General features: G+C 43.4%; 1 pseudogene across 1 annotated transcript in view; it reads right to left on the reverse strand.

The window, feature by feature from the left end:
* The window catches only part of LOC311006516, a 190,505-nt pseudogene that overhangs the window by 1,935 nt on the left and 169,438 nt on the right, over window positions 1-19,132 (reverse strand). The window contains exons 2-3 of the transcript in view: window positions 17,377-17,485; window positions 12,863-13,003 (exon numbers count right to left, since the gene is read on the reverse strand). The product of the transcript in view is annotated as an uncharacterized misc_RNA (transcript). The remainder of the gene's footprint in view (window positions 1-12,862; window positions 13,004-17,376; window positions 17,486-19,132) is intronic.

Consider the following 19,132-nt stretch of genomic DNA (forward strand, 5'->3'; position numbering starts at 1 on the left):
ATGACCCGTTATCGTCGAACACAAATTCAGCCCAACAGGAACATTTTTGGGTAATGATAGTTATTTGCCAGGACCTAACGACATGATGGACATTTTCCGCTCATCCCTCTGTCCCATCCGTCCATACATTCATCCATCTATCCATCCATCCATCCATCCATCCATTCATACCTGCAGGGGCCACGGAGGAAACAAAAGACAGAGAGGATAGTTGTTTTAAGAGGAGGATCTCCACCTTTTTTTATTTGAAGGGAAGACACAAGCCTTATTATCCTGCCTGTCACAGCCACAAATTACTGCTGGCTCCCCGGCTCGGCATCCACATCCACATGCATGAATGGACAGACACAGGCCTCTCTCTCTCTTTCACCTCTCTTTTTTTTTTTTTTTTACAAGCCTCTCTTGCCGTTTTCATCTTTTTACTCCCTCCTCAGAAACCTTTTTTACTCCACTGGCATCAGGGTGGCCGATGTGACATGTAGCCTGTCGTCTGAGGTTCAGGTGACGGTTTCGGTTCTTTAGTGTTTTGGGTTTTTGGGCTTTGAGAATGGAGGCTTAAGTTGAGTTAAAGGGTTAAAGCCAGGCTGGGAGGGTTTTAATTCAGGATTAGGAGTTAGGAAATGAATATAGGCTCTCATGCATAGTGATACAAACATTTTTTGTGTGCCGGTGTGTGTGCGTCCGCGTCGGTAACCCAACCCCTCGTCAGGAGCCCATCCTGGGCGGCCCTAATTGGCCCTAATGCCGGCCCTCGGTCTGCGCTGCTTTCATGGCTGTAATTAGGCTAATGGAGGGCGCCGGTGCCAGACTGCGAGCCAGCCCAGGGGTCAGTAGCCAGCGGGCCAGCGGACTGCGGCCCGGGCAGCCGCGAGCACTGCAGGAGAACAAGGAGGCTCCTTTTTTTGGGGAGGGTGGGCAGAGGCTGAATGGGCCGGCGGTAATGGCCGTAGTGACAGTCGTGTTGGCGAGGGAAGCCGCCTGTCTGGGGGGAGCGGTGGCGATGACGGACGCGATGCCAAAACGGCCTCCACTTCCTCTACACATGAACCTGATGATGAGGTTTTTTGTTTCCTCGCCGCAGTTATAAGAGATTTTAATTTCTTTACCTTCAACCTTTGAACCTCGGTATTAACAATTGATGAGATTACATAATGAAAGGCCGGAGGATATCTCCATCTAAACCCACAATTTGCGACCTGCTGTCTAGTAATTATAGTAATTCATCACACTGATGAGACACCGATACATGTTCAATCATGAGTCAGCGCTCCAGCACTGCCAGGTTTGAGCGACTTGACGGATGCTCCTTGATGGTACAAATGGCCGATTCCCCCCCTTGTGTGTGTGTGTGTGTTTATGTGTGTGTGTGTTTGCTCCACGAGCAGTAAAATCTGGATTGATAATTAAATGGCAGAAACGTGCACACGCAGCCAAAGTGTTTTGTAATCTAAGAGGCTTAACGCAGCAAGGCTTCAACACTTGCAACACCACCGCGATGCCTCAGTCCGCCACCACCCAAGATTTCATTTCAAGGGTTCCTGCTTAAAGTCTTACTTACTTAAGGAGGAAAAAAAAAAATGACTACACTGCATATTTACCCCATCAAACACCCCCACCCCTCCTCTCTCTCCCTTTCTCCCCTCCATCTTCATCTCTCTCTTCCTTCTTTTTTTTTTTTTGTCAGATGACTGCAATATCCAATTTCAATTAGCTTATCTCCCCCACCTCCCTGTAATGGCTCTTGTCTTCTGTTATCACCTTTATTGGCTCACCTGCCTATCACTATGGGGACGGGTCTTGACGGGTGGCTACCTACCGGAGTGCATGTGGTGGACATACGGTGATAAATACTCACAGATACCGATTATACGATTACGTAAGGGATAATACACCCACATTTATAACACACATGCTTCTTCTGGTCCTTCACGTGCCACAGTATTGAGGCCACTCACACACACACACACAACATAAGACCTTGTCAATCAAACACATCCATGCGTTAGGGAAAAAGAGGTCATTTTACTTTTCGCATGCTGCTATGTATACTGTCCTATTAGCATGTGCTCTCCGATGAGCGCAGGTATGGGAGAGCCAAAGGGCTTGGATGTCATGTTTTACATACTGTATGGAGCAGGAATGTAAAGCATCCCACCTTCCCCCAACTCCTCACCCCCTCCTCACCCTCTCCCCTCCTCCCCTCCTCCCCTTCTTGCTCTTTGATCACCTAAATTAACCACCTTAGGATATTTTAACCCTCCTTTTTCTTTTAATGGCGACCCGCACCGGAGCGAGAGATGAGATTATTACGATGGTAAATATTGAAGTATGTCCAAAAAAAAAAAAGAAAAAAAAGAATCCAAACACTCTCATGAACATCATTTATTGTTCTGATATTGAATTTCACAAATACTGAGACGGAGAGGGGAACAAGTGGTTGGAACAGGAGGAAGGAAGCCCAGACGAAGACGGAAACGAAGACGGAGACGCCAACGACGACAAAAAAAAAAAAAAAAAAGAGACTCTGGAAAAAGAGGAGGAAAAAAAAGAAAAGAAAAAGAAAAACAGAGGAGGCAACAGAATGCTTCCTTGTGTCTTCTGGCGGTTTAGCTTTTGTTTGAAATGAAAATTCAGAGTGTTTGAGGGATTACAGTGGATTGGCAGGCCCATGGGAGCCAAGCAGTTATCTGTACACCAGTAATATGGAGTATGGTAATCATTGTAGTGTGCGTGTCTGTCTGTCTCTGTGTGTGTGTGTGTGTCTATGTGAGTGTCTTCTATTATGAACTGATGAGTGGCAATTCAAACAAACACACAATGTGGTCAATTTTTTCCCTTTGACCACATTTTCTCCTTCACCTTCACCAGCGATGAAATTCCTCAAAATCTGATTTTCTTTTTTTTTTTTCCAATTACACTTCTTATTCTCTCCTTCATTGGGCCACCTCCTTCCCTCCTTCCCTCTCCTCCTTCCTCCTCTTCCCCCCCTCCTCCTCCTGCATCCATACATTCACCGCTCCATTCCTTCGTTTCCCCTTCATCCCTGCCAGTGGGGCAGAAAAACCACCGCCACGCTCCATCGCTCTTGAGAGGCGGTAATTTTAGGTTTGTGTCCAACTTCAGATTAATGTCTGTATTTTGACTTGTAGTTTAGAAGCTGGGGGGTGTGTCGCCCTCAGTGTGTGTGTGTGTGTGTGTGTGTGTGTGGTTTAGGGGCGCCACACCCTTCCGCTGACTGCTCGCTCACCTTGTCCATTAGGGGGGTCAGTGGGAGGTAATGTTGTGGTTGAAACATACCTGTGGGGCTGACCTGGCTACCAACATAAACACCGGCTTTACACAGACACACATCTGACACATTCCTCAACACACACACACACATACAGACACACACACATTTTCTCTTTAGATCCAATTGTTTTTCCAAATCATTTACCTTTCTGCCTGAGTTACTGTAACAAGACTGAAAAGAAAAAAATCAAAGGACAAAACCAAATGTGCTCTTACATAAACCAACAACCTGACATTTAGATCCATGAGTTCATCTTTTTATCTGAAAGCTCCTACACATCCCGTTCTGTATAACATGAGATAATAGTGATGTCATCCTGAGGTTTTAAAGATGGTTCCAATATAAAACCAAACGTTGGGATTCATTCATAAAAAAGAGTTACAACCTATTACTTGTTTCAATACATAGACTGCAGGATCAAGCTTTTATTATACAAACTGCAAATACAAATAGCACTAGAACACTTGAGTACTTTTTCAGGTCAATGTTGTGTCAGTCTGTTGCTTTCTAATCCCCATTTTACATCAATAAGACTGATTTAATGGACATAAACAGACTGAGCACTTTAGATAAAAAAGATGCAAAGATTTTCCCTTTCAGGATTTGATCTGCATTTGCAAAAAGATGATAAATTGCAATATATCGCCATATAAAGAACAACGAAACAAAGATATAAAGGCCTCTATCCTTTCCAATTGTGTATCAATCAGTCTAATCAGCTGATTTCTGTAGATTTACCGTCTGTTTCCTTGCCACTGCTCTGTGACCTTTGCTGCTGTGTTTACCGATGAGAAACTGTATCCATCCAGAAGGAAACCGGACACACAAACTGTAAATTCTGCATCGGGGCGTCCGGTCTATTTTGTCCCGATTGTATTTACGCAACAGCGCGGTGCAAAAAAAGTTTGTTGTAAAGCACAACAACATTAAAGCAGCTCAGCTTAAGACGGATACTAGCGCGTGTTTAGACACAAATACTAATGGAGACAGAAGAAACAGAGGAGAACAGGAGGAGTTATAGTGTTTTTAGAAGCAGACAGAGGTACTTCAGCGCTATGGGTGAGTTTATTTTATAAAACCGTGCGTCCAACAAGACCTGGAAATGTCAGCGACGTGTGAGCCCAACACAAATCTGCAGCGAATTGGAACAGTATTAAATTACAGTGCATTACAGGACATGGTGGTTGAACTAATTCTGATGGAGAAATTGCTTCTGTTATTACACTGAAGACATTTTTGTGAGCTCTCTGTCAGGCAGCAGGTTGTGTGTGTGTCTACGTGCCTCTGTGTGTGTGCGTGTTGAGTATAATATGAATAAGGAAGATGAATGACAGAGAAAAAAGGAAGAGAGGATTTTTGTGTTCATAAAATGTTCCTCAACAAAAGAGGAGAAGGTCATTAAAGGAGTTATTTGTGAGTTTAGCTGCTGCTGCTACGTGGCTAGCGTTAGCATTAGCAGCTGCTTAGTAAGTGAAGAACGTCGGAGCACGAGTGGAGGACGGTTCACTCACTGTGGAGGCTTTGGACAGGAGCAGCTCCATTAAGCTGTGAGTGACGAGTCACAGCCGGTCAAAGGTCAACGCTACTCAACCAACATCTCCACAGATCTTCACTTGAAAGCAAAAGAAAACTGAATAGATTAAATTGTACGCAAAAAGATAAAGATATTTGTAGATGGTAGAACAACCGACCGTTAAGAAATCTGTTGCTGGGAGTGAGAGAGGCGACTTCATTTAGTTGCATCTCATGAAAAATCGGAAATACATGCAGCTCCACAGGTTTCACAGTTATTTAAATAATTAAAGTTGCCACACGGCAGCATTTAATACAACAACTCTGCATCAGGATGTGAAAAGGTCACATTAGGGGAACATATAGTATGTTACTTCCTACTGATTCAATAGGTCATAACAACCTAAACAAAAAACCCCCCACCTCTTCTATCAAGTCAATAACTGTGTGAAGTGAAACTTCAGTGGAAAAATGCAGGAGGACACAGCTTTTTCCTCCATAACATGAGGTCTTTACGATACAGTGCACATATAGAGTTGGCGGAACATGATCTGGTCATGATGAGGTCAAAGTATCACCGGTTATATTTATTTAGTTGCAGAGAAATAAAGTAAAGTCAAAACAGAAGAATGTGATGGACGTTGACAAGCAGCTATAAAACATTAAGAGTTTTATTTGTGAATACGGCACTTTAACATAAACTTAACCACATTAAATGAAGAAAAACAAAAGAAATCATGTGCATTATGCAAATTAGATTAAAAAACAACAACGATAAAAGTGTTGCGATGTAAAAACTGGGCTGATGTGGATGTATTTTTTGAGTCAGGTTAGTTCACGTGTCGACATGAATGCAGTGACACAGTAAATGAACCCAACAATCACGACAACGCTGAGTGTTTCCAGTATTTTACAGTGTAATTAGAGTCATTACACTGTAACATATCACCGGGTTCAAGTTCAGTCTCGCACTGAACTCCAGGTCAGAGCAGAGCCTACATGTGTATGTATGATGTTGCTGTGACTACAGGTCGACAGGAAGTGTTCTTCTCTGCTCTGCTTTGACTTAAAGGGATAGTTCACCCAAAATTGGAATTTCAAGCTTGTTTTGTAGCGGAAGCTTCTCGAAGCTCCTCTTCCCGGTTCGTCAAATTTGGACGAACTGGGAAGAGGACAGACCCTGGTTAGTCCAAATTTGACGAACCGGGAAGAGGAGCTTCCGCTACACAAACAAGCTTGAAATATAGACTTATTTAATTTTTTTCGGGACAATTTCGCATTTCGGGGCTTCAATACAAGACGGACATTACATACGAGCAGCATGGAGGTATTTGGATGTTTTTTGGTGTGTCTTTTTGTTACGAAGACAGTTGGTATTCATTTGCAACCGTAATATGGACATGCACTGCTACGCCGAGACCCCCTGTAACCCAGAGAAGCCACGGAGGACTCTGAAACTTCTCCCAGCCCTTAGTCGACATGAGGGTGAGTAGATAATGAGTGAAATTTCAATTTTGGGTGAACTATCCCTTTAAAATTCAAACGGATGTTTTTTTTTTTTTTTAATTCTCCACTATATAAATTAACATCAATCATTGTCAATGTGCCACTAATTGGTTGATGTAGAAGCATCCGGTCTGATGGCATTGTAAACTAAATGTTATAATAAATTGAAGAAGCACCAAACTCACCTGGGCCCCACCCACCCTTAAACCCCCACTCCAACACACACACACACACACACACACACACACACACACACACACACACACACACACACACACACACACACACACACACACACACACACACACACACACACACACACACACACACACACACACACACACACACAGAGCTATTTGATCTATGGCAGGAATGTGCGCCTGCACTGCACTGACTAGTATTAAAATCATTAAAGCTGCAGTTTAGCCTAATTTGCTAATTACAGGGCCTGTTCTTATTTTTTTGGAGGCGGGGTTTCTCTGTGTGTGTTAACGTGTGTGCGTTTATTGGGGTTTAGAACATATAATTTAGTGAGGATCTTGTGCACCAAAGTTTCTTTGACTGAATGATCATCTACACTGATGTCCAGACCTATGACAGCTGTTCTTTTACTGCCGGTTGAAGTCAAGAATAATTAAACTAATCAATTAAAATAATAAAATATTGATGTTTTGTTAAGTCAAATTGGCAACAATGTAAGTAGAAGTGTGTGTGTGTTCTCCGCAGTGTGAACACAGGCCGTCCTCTCTGCTCTCTCCTGGTCATTAGACGTGTGTCAGTGAACAGAGAGCTGATCAAAGAGTGTGTGTGTGTCTGTGAGTGTGTGTGTGTGTGTGTGTGCGTGCTGGTGGGCCGCGGACCTGTCTCTAATTGGCTGGGGAGGAAACTTGTAATGAAAGGCTATTAGCCCGGCCAGGAGCCTCGGAGCAGCCAGGCGCACACCAACAGAAATTGCTTTTTTCGGGGAGTTAATGGACAGTTTTCTCTTCCTTTTCTCTTTTTCAACTTTTCCAAAAATGTACGAAAGGAAAAAAAAAGAAGAAAAAGAAACAAAATAAAAGGTTTGAAATGTTTGATGAAGGATCCTGGAGTCTGTCACAGACTGCTTCTTCCATCTTTGATTTTATTTTTTTCTTCAATTGAGCCAGAATGATTTCTTTTTTTTATATATCTTACTTTTTTATTGCTTTAACCACTCCAAAAGAAAAGAAAAAGCCAAGTTGAAGTGGTGGATGAATGAACTTGACCCCGTGTATGTGTGATGTGTGTTTTTTTAGTTTTTTCCTGCACCTTTTTTCCTGGATCGTCATAAAAAGAGGCTACGGAGACGAAGGTCACCTACCTCGCGCTGCCTTTGTCACTTTGCCAGGCAAAAGACAAAAAACCCTGCAGCAGACGACGGGAGGGGAAGAAAGAAAGAAAGAAGTAAAGAACGAAAGAAAGAAAGAGGGGGAGGAAGGGCTGCTCTTCTTCTTCTTCCTCCTCCTCCCTTCTTTTCTCGCTCTGTCTGGCCCGGCTTTTGTTCGCCACTCCAGAGTTATATATCATGTACGCGATGCATGAAGTTCACCTTGTCAGAGAAACCCAACACAACCCTGCTGCCGCCGGTCACTGAGAGTGTGTGTGCATATGTGTGTGCATGTGTCTATGTGTGTGTGTGTTGGCCGATTATGGAATGCATAATACAGCTCAGGTGTGAGGCAAACCTGTCATCACCCCCATGGCTGCGATTGCACATGACCCTTTTGATTCCAACTTTCTTTATTTTACACTTACCTTTTTCTTCCTCCTCCCTTTGACCGCGTCTACATGCATGTAATCTGTGTTGATAGAAAGCTCCGGAGAGATCTTCACGGACCCCCACCCACCCCCCACACCCACCACCTCCACCTCCACCACCCAGTGAAGAAAGAAAAAGTGCCTCTGCCAGGCTTCGCCCAGGGTTAGCCTGACAAAGTGCTGCCCTACCCCTCCAACACACACACACAGAGACACACACACTCCTTCTCATCTCCATTCAAAAGTGGCCTGGATTCTTCTTCACACTCCATTCTCACTTATCCTTGCATTTTGTCCAGGCAATCTTTGGGGAAAAAAAAAAAATCATTTTTTTTTTAATCTGAAAGTCTTCTCCTGGTAGATTTAAAAGACATAAGGATGAAAGAGTTGGCTTTAAAATCTATCCACTTCCCCATACGCTCAGGAGGAGAAGATGTGAATTCAAACACTACGGTGTCCTGGAGTATACACACAGACACACACACAGACACACACAAAAAAAAAAAAAAAATGGAAAAAGAAAAAGAAGAAGAGAGGAAATTGTCATGACAAAAGTTGTATCGCTTTGATAATACCCGATATACGATGCGCGTTATGAATTTACACCACAAAAGGCTGCGATTTGCACTTTGTGAAGAGGACGGAGGTCGAGGATCAAAGATCAGAATGTGTCGGTTACGGAGCAGAGAGCAGCTCTGACCACAGTCAAGACCTTAGTTTAGCTTCTAGCAGCAAAGAGCAGATGATGGAGACGTCGTTCAGCTAAAAACTTCACTCCAAAGTCAAATTTCTACCTCAGATAATACCAAACATATTGAACTTAATAACTCCATTAAGCATTTAACACCTCAGAAACAAACAACAGGGACAAATTTTAGCTACACACTAATATAACGAGCTTAAAATGCATATCATATCACTGCATATCTTTTTTTTTTCAATTTTTCCTTCAATAGTGATTAAAGAAATCTGATTAATATCATTTAATGTTATTTTTGGAGCCATTTTGTGCCTTTATTTGAAAGATGGATGGGAAATTCAGGCAGAGAGAGAAGGGGAATGATGGTGGCTGATGTTCAGGACATAAGAGCCCCTGATTGTCAGGTTGCTTCTACAGCTCCTCAACTTTACTTTATTTTTTCTGCCTAGTTACTGTGACCAAGTGCATCACTAATCATAGCGATCACATGGTTTAGAAGAACATAAAGGACCTGGAAATGTTCACAACATCTTATGAAGCTGAAGAGTTAGAGTGGCTTTATACATATTGATCCCATTGATAGAGGCTCTATAACACCACAAGCTATTGCAAACTATGCATGATGCTAATAAACGTGCGTTAATAAGCTTGTTTGCATGCTAGGACTGCTTTTTAGTTAATAATAGAGTAAGCAAGCTAATGCAAACTTAAAATTATGCTCATAAACGTGCATCAATGAGCTTGTTAGCATGCTAACACGGTTTCCTTCCCTATTTGTTGCTTCATTGCGTGCAAAAATAACTTACCGGTTTAATTCAAACCACTTTATAACCATGTAGAGGTGCTGTAAATTAGCATTTAATGTATTTGACAAAACTCTCATTGATTGATTTATTGATAAGGAATAAGTTGTTAAACTTCATTGTCCTGCTCTTTATGTCTTCAGCAGGGATTTACAGTGTAACCTAAGTAGCGACGTCACAAGCAGCACTCATCATACACCCCCCTGACAGTATTAGCATACACACAGATGCATACACACACACACACTCACTCATATGATGCACTGAGTACAGTGAGGCGGCCGCACAAACAGCTCGACAATAACACCAGCGATTCTCCTTCAGAAATCTAGCCACCGAGGCCCAGCCTTTCAGATGGAAATATGTTTGTGTGTCATCCCGCTGCACAAAAGAGTGGGAGGGAGGGGGAGATGGGTGGTGGTAGTGTGGGGGTAGAGGAGGGAGGGGGGGTGTATGAGAACGGGGGTCCGACCAGTGATTACCTCTTAAATACATATGGATGCGGCCCTTTGAATGGCGGCCTATTGAGCGGGAGATTGGGTTAAATTAGATGTTAATCATTTCCGTTCTCCTGTTGGTGAACCGATAAGAGCTTCAGGACCACCCCTCCACATGAGATACACTTGGAAAAAAAAACACACACACATGCACACATACACACACACACACCTCTTTCCCCTTTTTTATGGTAATGCGGGGAGTGTGCCTCCCCATTTAGATTTTTGACTCACTCTCTGTGTCCCTTAGAGAAACGCCGATCGTTCGCTCACTGCATTTAATAACAAAGAGCAAGAGGGAGATAAGTTGTGCAGCTCAGACTGAAAGCAGCCTAGAAACACATTTACTTTCTTCAGCGAGGTTGAAATAGCCCAAGTTAAACCCGTATAGTGGGGGAAGAGAAGAAGAAGAAGAAGAAGAAGAAGAAGAGGAGGCAGGGTGGGAGGGAGGGGAGGGAGGAACGAAAAAAAAAAATCATAACCAACTCCCTCTCTTTCAAAAGGGAGAAAATAAGACGGCGGTGAAAAGTGTTGTATGAAATCCTTCAACTTCTGAAAGACTCACGGACAGAGATGATTGTGCACTGGGATCCTGTTGCCTCATTCAAGGCACAATCGAGAGCTTTTTGCCCGAGAGATGACATATTTATGTATTGGGGACGAATAAGCATAATCTAACTATATTGTGTACCGTTCAGCTGAATATAAAGTCGTTATATTAGCCTCCGAAATATGGGTGTGGCCTGCTGGAGCCAGTGGAGATATGGATGTGGGATTATAAGACATCATTACACCCCTGAGATGAACTAAAAGTAGCATATGTTCACTCTGTGCCACAATAGCTGCTCTGTTGCTAATATTCTTGTGTCTGCAAGGGGTTATTGTTAAATATATATATATATATATATTTTTTTGCAGAGTGCACACTTGAAATGGTGTCGTTTTATTTTGAAATAATACAAAAAAAGGCTCTAATGATGGTAATGTGTGCCATTTTGGAAATGATGCTTTCACCACTCTTGTGCACAATGATGCCAGATCAGATGGAAAAAAAGAAGCTCTATTGGAAGTTCCACTGGAGGTCTTTGTCGCCCAGGCTGCAGATGGCAACGTGCGGTGGTGGTGGTGGGGGGGCTAAGGGGGAGAAGAGATACCAACTTGAAAGGCCTGTGTTGGTCTTTTAAGGTGACTGTTGCAACATACGCTACTGTACGCGTGCGAAACCGCAGATGAAACCGTGTGTGAAAACGCAGGTGCATGGCAAAAGTCAACGAACCCAGCACCCCCTCACTGCCTCCTCCTCTCCTCCTCCTCCTCCTCCTCCTGCTGCTGCTGCACCAGCCGCTGTTTTACCATCAATAAATCATCATCACCTCAGAGACAAACACTGTAATTACAGTAAACAGAAGAAGACGGCTCATGATGTGCGTTTAACAAACTGCTAACTTTTTGCGGCATTTGCAAATTAGGTCAGAGCGAAGTGGGAGAGTCGTTTCATGGCAGAGAAAGAGGAGAAACTGTAAAAAAGTCCAGAGTTTATTAGCTAAACGGATCAGGATCTTCAAATATAACGACATCCTCATAGCATGAGATGTTTTCCTCCACACAAACTAGTTAAATGATGAAAACAAAACTTCTGAAAGGAGAAATATGTAACAAAAACTTCCATCAGAATAACTTACAGTACGTTTGCATATAAATAACAGTGTCAGTACATAATACAGAAATAAATCTGAATTTAATCTGAATATTTAATGTTACAGGTTCTCAAATGTGACAATTTACAGTGTTTTTTCTTGTACATTATAATAAATAATATAATAAAATGATTGATCAGAGATCTATGACATATGTATGAGTGTAATTAGTGTTTAAACCTGCTTTCTCATGTTTTACAGCCTGAACAATGAATATAGAACTGTTTACTGTGTGATTGTCAAAGTTAAAACTGTGTAAGAATAGTTAATGTTTTATCCTGTAGATCCGCACATTATGTATAGTTATGATTGTTTACACAGTTTGGACCCTATTGAAAAAGTTGATAATGAACCATGAATTATGATCTAAAAATAAACTTTATATGAATGTGACAAGTTAAAACTTTTTAAAGCTACCTACATTTTGAAACATTAAATGCATATATAACATTAAATTCATATATAAAAGACTCTTTCTTTGTGTATTCTCTATAAAGTCGTTTGATTGGATGAGACACCGGGCCTTTTCACTCCAGATAATCATTCCACTCCACAGGTGATCTATAAAACTGTTAACAAACATTCAATCATTGTCTTCTGTAATTGTAACAAACTTTGCAAAAGATGGAAATATTTCCACATTCCCATAAAATCCTGAATGAACCAAATGATGTGGTCATTAGGAGACGAGGAGGAGGAAGAGGAAGGTAGCCTCCAGGTGTGCTGCATATACATGTATGACATCATCGGGTCAGGGAAATGTTTGCGTTACTTAGCAACAGTCTAGAACCAGTGCAACTCTTTGTGTGGCCGAACCACAGATTAATTAAACATGTAAATACTGTTATGTGGCGATATTATAGCCTATGATGTCACGCTGGAGGTGTGGTGGGCTGCTCCCATGCAGTTTCCCCATGGCGACGGGATGAGAAACAGGAAGTTGTGCAGCGAAAACCGTCACAAAGCTCCTCTGTCATGATGTCGTTTGTTTACGGTAATTACGCTCAGGTATCTGCTGCTAATTTGACAAAGATGTATCGCCACACTGAGCCTCTACCATCCACATCCACATCCACATCCCTCCTCTGTGTGTGTGTGTGTGTGTGTGTGTGTGTGTGTGTGTGTGTGTGTGTGTGTGTGTGTGTGTGTGTGTGTGTGTGTGTGTGTGTGTGTGTGTGTGTGTGTGTGTGTGTGTGTGTGTGTGTGTGTGTTTTCCCCTCCACCAGCTCTTTTCTCTGTGACTTCATGCACCGCAGTTTGACTGTTTCAGGTCAGAGGAAAAGAGATAAGAAGAAGTGATTTTTCTTACCTTGGTCACCCCCCACCACCACCACCACCACCACCACCACCATCACCCACTGCCTCCACCCTCCCCCCCTCACCCCTCCCTCCCTCTCTCCCTCGCCCCTCCGACAGGCGGCGGAGTGACAGGCCTCCAGTGTAAGCCTTTATTTACATTAGCCGTAATACTACAGGTGATCAAAACAACATGGTCGTCTCCCACGATTAGCCCGCTAAATGCTAGATGTGTTATGACAAGCTGACTCCCACTACCACCCAACACACACACACACATATACACACACACACACACACACACACTCACACTTAATCACTATCTCAGTGCAGGCCAAGGTGTTATCTGTTGAATGTACGTACACGTGTCACGGGGCGTTTTGAGTTTAATCTAACGCCTTTTAGAAAATCATCTTCATCTCTTTATGGTTAATTGTAACTTGTTTTTTCTGCTCAAAATCACTGATATGCACGAGTTGATTTTTTTTTTTCTTCTTTTTTCTTCTATGAGTCACTTAAGCTTCTTACGAGGCGTTTCATCTCAGTTTTTAAATGTGTTTCTAAACTGTTGATCCGCCGGAGCGTCGCAGTCAGACGCAGAGAAAATACGATGGCTATCAGCGCCTCGCTTTTCTGCTGCTGATCAATGCGTTTTAATAATAATATTATTATTAATAATAATAATAAAAAAATGACAGATTTTAACCAATAGAGGGGAAAAAACATGAAAAGGTGTTTTCATGTTAGGCTAAAGACAAATAAAAAAAGGAAATGAATGATTGAAATTAAAGGAAAGAAGAAAAAAAACCACAGCAGCCAATAAAAGAAGGACACTTCTGAAGCTCGTATGACAAGATACCGAATTTCAATTTGAGTTTGCGGAGGCGAGGAGGAGAAAGGCGATGTTGTGAGCCTTTGATACCCTGCCGAACGGAGTCCCTCCCCAGCTGTGCTGGCTAATTTGTTCCCTCGGTCCTATCTCGCCCCCTCCCAGTCTCCGTTTAGCATTATTAATCAAATTACACCCACTAAACTTTCTTTTTCTTGTCTTATTGAAATTGTCTTCCCCTCTTCTTCTTTTTTTTTTCTCCCTCCTCTCTCTTCCTCTACTTTCTTCTCGAGCGTTTCTCGAGCATGTCTCTTCATGTTCCCTCTCGCTGCCGGTTCAGGCTTCGCTGGGAAAGGAGTGAAAAGCAGAGAGAGAGAGAGGACTTGTCATTCAGAAACAGTGGCATCAGGTTAATGATTTAATTTTTTCAATTAAGATAAAGAAACACTCTCCCTCCTGACCTGCGGGGCAGCACTGAACATCAAAGCACCACTGCTCTTAATTGTTTTTGTACTCAAGAATAAAATTTCAAAAGAGTTTGTGTCGGTCGCTCTGCATGTGTGTGTGTGTGTGTGTGTGTGTGTGTGTGTGCGTGCGTGCAGCCAACATCTCCACCCCAACAGTGGCCTGATCATTTGAATCCTCCCATTCCCACCCCAGTATTAGCCCATGATATGCCATTTACACCAGCGCTCCCAGCTCAGTCACCCCCCCGACTCCCCCTCCTCCACCTCAGCCTCTACGTCGTCGTACACCGGGACGGCGGTGGCTGCAGTTCAAAGTTCTCGCCCATATGTTCAATTAAAAAACAACCTTATTAAAACCGTTTATAAGCTCGCACACTGCACATGGCTATCACCCAGCGCTATCTTATGCCCCCCCATCCACCACCCACCTCCCACTATACCACCATCCTCTACCCTCCAGCCCCCCACCCCCCTCCTGCACTCGGCTTTGTCTTTGCCGCCTGGAAGTTGAAGGCTACTCTCGTGTATGAAATTACCTTTTTGCCAGATGAAAGTCATTAGGAAAACCATTTGAATATGCTAATTCTGGCTAGATTAAAAGCTGCTGATGAGTGTGGATGTGGAGCGGCTGTATGTGTATGTGTGTGTGAGGTATGAGGGGGGGGTACACACTTTTTTTTATTATTATTATTATTATTATTATGATTATTTTAAGTGCAGTATATTTTATGTGCACTTCTGCACTCGGCTTTCTAGGTTTGTTTTTGCACAAACAGGCGAGGAGACGAGATGAGGGCGACGTGTAGGATGAAAAAACAACAGTAAACAAACAGTAATTAATAGATTTTTTTAAACTTTTTTTTTATTCTAAACGTTATTTCATCAGCTGTCAATCATTCATCTGTTACTGCAGCAGCGACATGCAGACGCTGGACTGTTTGCAGTGTTTAAATCCGGTCAGATCTGTTTTACATCCAGGCTTCTGACACATCCAGACCACGACCACGACGACGATGATGATGATGATGGTTTTAGCAGTGAAGCAGCAGCAGCAGCAGCAGCAGCAGTGTGTGGCTCACAGTGTGTGGATGATGGTGCGTGAGCTGCTGGGAGCCGTCGGTCTCCTCTCTGTCGGTGTGTAGCCTAGCATTGCCCCCTACTGAAACCTGACTCCTCCATCCATCCACTCTCCTCTCCTCTCTTTCTTTTTCTTTTTTCTCTTTTCTCTCCTCCACCACTTTTTCTTTTCCACTCAGCTCCGTCCTCGTCTTGATCGCACATGACGAGATGATTAATATATAGATTTTCATGTCGGTGAGGTTTGGAAGAGAAAGAGAAAAGGAGGAAAGAAAGAAAGAAAGAAAGAAAGAGGAGGAGAAATAAAGCAAGAAAAGATGGAGGATGGATTTTTTTTTTTTTTTCCCGGGTGAAGTGGTTTCCTCAAAAGTTCAAGGGGTGAATGGAGGATACACATGCATGTTCACACACACACACACATACAGACATGAAGTGTTGACTCTCTCTGGACAATTACAGCACTTCACCAAGGAACAGCTCCCCCCTTCTCTCTCTCCCTCTCTTTTTTGTAGTATATTATGCAACTGATTTTTTTGTTTTAGATCCTGGTCAGCTATATCCTTATATTAGGAGAAGGTGGAGTTTTAGAAAACGTATATAAGGTAAGTAAAGGGTTTTGGGCCAAGAGAGAGAGTGAGAGATCTCACATTGGCACCAGAGATGCACCAGGATTCGGCATTTTTCAACACTGTTAAATTCTTTCTGAATGCAAGTGAAGACATGTCGGCGGTGATCACTTCTTTTCATCAACACATCGATATACCACACTTTCTCTTCCTCCCTCCCTCTCTCTACCAGAGTTCCCACTATTCTCTTGAAATCATTTTCTAGAACTTTTCCAGCTGCTACAGTCAGAGACATGTTATTACGCCATACACTAACACATCCTCCGTCCCATTCATGCTTTGGAGAAATGTTCTTTTCCACAGTTGTACTCTATTTTGTACATTTAACCAGTTTTTTTTCTATGTTTATTCCTCTCTCAACCCCATTATTTTTGATTTAAAGGTGTGCAGTCTAATTTATGAAATAATCTCACAAATTGTAAAATGTAATCTCTTACATCATAATCTCTACATGCTTAGAAATGATGACAAATTTTGAGAACATCGCAAACATGCGGTCTAATACTGAAAACACTCCTCAACTCAAAGTCTTTAGTTTTCTCACAGGGCAGTTTTTTTGGAAAAGAAATCCTTGGTGGGGTCTGGAAAGGTCAAACAGAGCTCTGGTAGCTGATGTCACAGTGTGATCAATAATTTACCAGGACAACTCAAAGCTTTTCCAGGGACATTTGACTTTTCTTCTCATTTTCCGTGACTGGAAAATTGGTCAACCATTTTCCAGGTTTTCTAGGTTTTCCAGGACAAGTGAACCCTGTCTACCTCTCTCTCACACACACACACTTTTGGAATCACTGAATCTATATTTGAAAACGAGATAATGAAGTGTTTTAATTGGCTGTGAATTCCCGCACAATAACGACCTCAATCCTTCTCAGACGAATCCTTGACGTACAACTTGATGAGATTGTACAAGTGTGTATAAGTGTGTGTGTGTGTGTGTGTGTTGCCGGTGTCGGGGCGGCTCCCGGGGCTTCTGGGAGCCGGTGGCTGCTGTTGGTTAAATCCTCAAAGTGGCCTGGCCGCTCCTTGCCAAAGCTGCCCGCCTCAGTCCAGAAGTAATCCACAGCAAATTCCTTCAGCCTCAGTATCACAGGCCTGCGCTGTGGAAAAGACGCGCTGCCAGGGGACCCGGCGTGCACGTTGTGTGTGTGTTCGGGCGCGTGTGTTGTGTTATGTTATGTTGTGTGTGTCTGTGTGCAGTGTGCGTAGTCGTCTTTCAGATTCCCCGAGCATGAACAGCGTGACAGGGCGAATATGTGGCGCATGTTTGCTTGTATGTATAGAGCTGCGTGTACTTGCATGCTGATGTGCATGGGAAGCTGTGTGTGTGTGTGTGTGTGTGTGTGTGTGTGTGTGTGTGTGTGTGTGTGTGTGTGTGTGTGTGTGTGTGTGTTTGTGTGTGTGTGTTGGGAGACGGAGCCCAGCCAGCTGACATTCAGACTTGCTTTCTTGCCTCTCTCTTCCTGGCCGCTCTCCCAGCCAGCGGTTTGTTGGCGGCCCAGGAGAAGGAGGAGGCTCTCCATCCGCCTGGTTAAACATCCCCGTGTGCTCGTCCCCCCGGTGATGAAACATTTGTTTCTTTACGAGGGGGTTAACGGACACGGGGAAGGAAGGAAGGAAAGGGAAGGGAAGGGAGGGAGGGAGGGTGTGTGGAAAAAAGAGGAAGTGAGAGGCGATCTGTTCAAGAGCTGTTTCACAAATTCATAAGCATTCGTCTTCTTTTCTTTTCCCTCTTGATCACCTGTAACACTTTTACAATTCCCACTTTTTGTCTGGTCTGGTCTGGACTCCTCTGCAGCAGATAATATGTGAGGCATGGGGAGGGAGGGGGGAGACAAAGGGGGAGGAGGCCTCAACTGCAACTGCAACTTGATGGACAGCGAAGTGCAGGACGGGCCAAGACCTGCGTCTTCAGTTTACATACGTGTCACGCATGTTCAGCGTCAACTGAAACAGAGACACACTTTCTCCACATGATGTAACCACACTGGTTTGGAATCAGTTTGACACTTTTTTTTTTTTTTGGTTAAAAGTGCATTTTGGAGATAGTCGCTACGGACGACGGCACAAACTTTTCAGCTCGTATTCACGTCCACGATGCAGGAGCAGATGTGTCTTCGTCCACTCAGAGAAGAGAAGAGCCGAGCAACAATGTAATAAAGTGAACATTGACATTTAATGAGCTGTCGGTGTCTCCCCCCCTCCCTCCCTTCTCCTTCTCTCCCTCTGTCTGTTGGACTTAAGCCGTTTGGTGGTGGTGGTGGTGTGGGGGGGAAGAAGGGGAGGAGGGGGATCTTTGAAGTTAAAAACAAGCAACCTGGACATTATTGAATCCTATTTAGAAGGGCCTGGATTGAGAAAGCCTTAAAGACAGGCAGGGAAAAGCAGCGACGCTCGGTTCTTCTGCGCCTTTTAATGTTCACAGCATCCCGCTGCCTTTCATGTCCGCGCTATCTGGAATTAATTGCTTTTTCAAAGTCGGTGTGTGTTCAGTTTTTCGCTTCTTTTGCGTGCACGGGAAGAACACGTGTGTGCGTTTGATTGTGAGTGTGCGCATTTGTCTTTATTTGTTTACCTTTTTTGTATTTTTGTAAGTTGTATTCTGTCAATGCACAGGAAGGAAAAAACGCTTGAGTCGCTTTTTCGTCATGTAACCAGATCACGTTTTTTTTTTTTTTTTTTTTGCAGCACTCGGACCAATTTCCTTCCCATTCCTGTATTTGATGTAAATTACCAAATCCTTTAGACTTCCCGTTTCAATTGTCAGGTCATATACGCAGGGGTGGAGGAGGGGAGGGGAGGGATGGTGGGGGCTGAATGACCGCAGCACCTCATGACAGTCCCTCTGGGAGGCAGAGTCAGCAATCAAAAGTCTAAAAGGAGGCTGAAACGAGAACAACTTCAACCCAAACAGAGTCTGGTGAGAACCAGAGGAGCCGACCCTCCGTTTTCACCATTTTTGTATAAAATGTCAGCTAATGCAGTGTGGGGGCTGGCGCCAGCAGTGTGTATGGCTGTACGTTGGTACTGTCGGTAATGTGTTTATATAAC

This window comes from Trachurus trachurus (genome assembly GCF_905171665.1).
Source record: "Trachurus trachurus genome assembly, chromosome: 23".
Taxonomy (NCBI): domain Eukaryota; kingdom Metazoa; phylum Chordata; class Actinopteri; order Carangiformes; family Carangidae; genus Trachurus; species Trachurus trachurus.